Below are 243 nucleotides of genomic sequence, written 5' to 3'. Positions count from 1 at the left end.
GGTGGGCGGCGGGAGGGGGGGCAGCTGCTCTCACTGCCCCCGCCGCCGGACCCGGGGCGCCGCTGAGCCTCCGCTCCTCGCCTGGGGGGACGGTGGTGCGTTCAAGAGGCCGTCCCGGTAGGAGCAGGCGTTTCTCGCTCAGAACTGTGGCTCCGACGGGGAAGCGGGGCCAGAGGGACCGCCCTTGTGAGCCAGGCTGGGAGAAGCAACCCCTCCCCCGCCCGTCCTGACCCCGATTTGGCC

The sequence above is a fragment of the Neophocaena asiaeorientalis genome, unplaced genomic scaffold (genome assembly GCF_003031525.2).
Source record: "Neophocaena asiaeorientalis asiaeorientalis breed wild unplaced genomic scaffold, Neophocaena_asiaeorientalis_V1.1 scaffold78, whole genome shotgun sequence".
Classification (NCBI taxonomy): Eukaryota; Metazoa; Chordata; class Mammalia; order Artiodactyla; family Phocoenidae; genus Neophocaena; species Neophocaena asiaeorientalis.
Note: the sequence above shows the minus strand (reverse complement) of the source record.